A 3,089-nucleotide genomic window follows, 5' to 3' on the forward strand; every position below is an offset into this window, starting at 1 on the left:
CCTGTGAGCTTATTTGTCCTTCCTCGTGAACACAATAGACTGCCGGATCCCACAGAGATCCTCAGAGGAGTCTAAATCTGGGGATAATCACCTGTAAGAATCACAGAGATTATGAGAGGGAGTGAATGGAGACAGAGAGAGTTTGATGGCTCTCTCTCCTACAGCGGCTCCAAGACCGACTGCAGCTCTGGCAGACGTGTTTATCCTTCTTACGAATTATTACATAATGTTGCGTCATGTCAAGATGTTTCCAGAGCTACGGTGGTGTTTGAATACACATAAATTTGCTCTTTAAAAAACTACAAAAGACAGAGAAAAACATTTTATATCTGCGGTAGTACGGAAGCCCTAAGCATCCACACATTTTATTTATTCTGTGTTCCCGTAATAATGAGTCATTTCTGATTGTTTTCTTGAGATCTTGACTTATTTATCTCATCATCTTGAGATAACAAAGCATGTTTTCTTGTGATTAGGGACATGCCATGCTGCCGTTGCACACACCAGGTAAACTAAGCCTGTTTCTATGTTTGTTTTGTGCTTTTGCAGCTCTGGTGCAGCGTTATTATCTCAACATAAATAAGTCCAGATCTCGAGAAAACAGTCGTAAATTCCTCGTTATCACTGGAAAACGGAGTAAATAAAATGTACGGATGCATGTCCGCTTCAGGCTTCCGTACCGTATGCTTAACCTGCTGTTTATTTAATATTATTTCCTTTAATGTAAACTAGTTTTCCTTTTATTTACCCTCTGCATAAGGACCAAGGCGTTGTCCAAAGGCATTGTGGGAAATGTAGGAAATCACTAATTAAAGAATAAGCAGATAAGGCAAGTTGAAGGAAAGTGGATGTGACAACACGTCCAAAGCTTTTTAAAGGTCTTTTTTTTTTTTTTACATTTCATGCTGCAGTCTACTGACAGACCGAACATATCATACTGTAGCTGCAGTGCCGCTCGGCTAATGTAAATACAAAGTGTCAAACCAACGTTGTGGGTGTGAGTAGCTTAGTGCAAGCGGCCCCTGGAAGAATCAAATGTGGCAGTGCTAAGCTACTGCGGTGTTCAGCTACATAAGGCCATTCAGTTTGCAGTGGTGGAGATTCCAGCGCTAAATAACTAGATTTAAGATGCATATATGAATTTTAATATCACTGTGCGTAAACTGTGGTCTCTGGAACAGGTAACATGAAGCGGTTTAAACAGCAACGTTTCAGCTTAAATGTGTGTCCTTGCGCCTGCTTTTCACAGTCTCCAAAGCCACCTCCTCCTCACAGAGGAACCAGACAACATGCTGGTCCAATGTGTTTATGTGTGTGTGTTCATGTCACTTTAATCATTTAACTATGATGGCAAATGTAGTGCAGTGAAATGTCTGGTTTCACAGGCCCCGCAGTGCGACAGCTTCCTGTTTTAAATGATGCATTAGTTTATGTGTGATCCCAACACGAGTTCCTCCAGTCTGCCACTCTCACACTCGCCTGCATTAATCAAGGTGCAACACTCCCCGTCATCGTTATCTTTTTCTTTCATGTCATTCTTTTCTCTTACAAGGCATGCATGTTGAAATCCAGTCAGGAAAGAAATGCAAAATGAAAACCACTGAGATTCAAAAACACCCTAGAGTTACTACTCGTCGGTTACATAGCTTGATCATTCAAGAAACATCACGTCATGTAAACATGCCTTTTTCAAATGGCTCACGGGCCTCGGTGGCCCCCCGAAGCTGTGCAGCTGATTTAGAAGAAAACCAAGGCTCTCTGTGGAAAGCACACCAAGAAGAAGTAGTGCCGCTGTGTCGTTACATATTAAATGAAGTTAAGTCACACATAACAAGTTACAATGAAGATTTCCTTAAAAGCTGCAAAAGAAAAATCAGCTGCACAGCCTCAATGCGTTTCAGAACAAAGCTCACAAACTCGTCCTTCTCCAGCCCACATGCGTTGTTAATCAGTCCCATCGGTGAGAAATGCTTTAAACTAAACAAGAATGAAAAAAGACAGACAGTTTTTACATAAAAAAAAAACAGCAACATGATGTCCCAACCCGCCCGCAAAGATAAATAAATCTATTTGGATATATTCTAAATGGATAAATATTATTAGCATGATATACTCTATGTAACTTTTTTAACAATAATTAAATATCTTAAGGATGGCACCATCGCTTTCTCAAAAAAAAAAAACATAACTCATGGTGATATATTTTATAAAATTTGTTAAAGTAATAAAGTGATCTGTTCTCCTCCTCTACCCGCTCCCTTTCCCTCCTCTCCTCTCTCTGCCTCTCCTTCGTCTCTCAGCACACTGGAATGCTGGAAGGAGGGTAGTTTGGTTTGTGCTTTCAGAGAGACTGATGTTTACACTCTGGTTGTCCATTAGTTTGTTAGTTCCTCTCCAAAGTTCTTGCAGAAGGAGAGCAGCGAGGGTCATTACTGTCATCCGGAGCCCCTGGAGTCTATATAGCTGCCAACCGCGGAGCAGAGAGAGCGAGATAGGGGAGAGGGAAGGGACAAAGTGTTTATGGTACTCGCTCGCTCTTGTTTGTGTTAAAATCATCTTTTGCCAGGAGACAAAACATAAACATCGTCATTCTTTTTCTCTCGGTTTTGGCTTGTGACGACGTTCCTGCAGAGGCGAAGCTGACAATGATCAGAGGCAGCTCTTTCTCTCTTGGCTTCGCTCAGCGCAAAGTCTCCGGCTTGGAGAGGAAGCAAAAGAAAAAAACCTCTCCTTGGTTCCATCATATGTTTTCTCCCGAGCGTGATGTCCCCCAATCCACTCTCTCACAAACACACCTTCGTTTTCTTGCGTCCGTCATGGCTTTGACAGTTCTTCCGTTCCTCTTTTAATGATGTTGCTGCTCATCCTCCCCGTCCCATCCCCTATCCTGTCCTTTCCTTTCTTATTGAGGCTGACACAGTCCAGAAGAAAAGCACCATGGGATGCATCAAACACCGCCATCATCTTCCAATATCCCCAAAGAATACAAAACAGCCTCTCATCTCTTCTTCTCTCCCTTCTCCTCTTTTTCTCATCTCTAGTTCTTCCCTCTCCAGCCCCTTGAGGATTTAGTTCCTCGCTTTAAAAGA

The sequence above is a fragment of the Semicossyphus pulcher genome, unplaced genomic scaffold (assembly GCF_022749685.1).
Source record: "Semicossyphus pulcher isolate SPU_LCO1_2020_fin unplaced genomic scaffold, fSemPul1.0.p SCAF_26, whole genome shotgun sequence".
Taxonomy (NCBI): domain Eukaryota; kingdom Metazoa; phylum Chordata; class Actinopteri; order Labriformes; family Labridae; genus Semicossyphus; species Semicossyphus pulcher.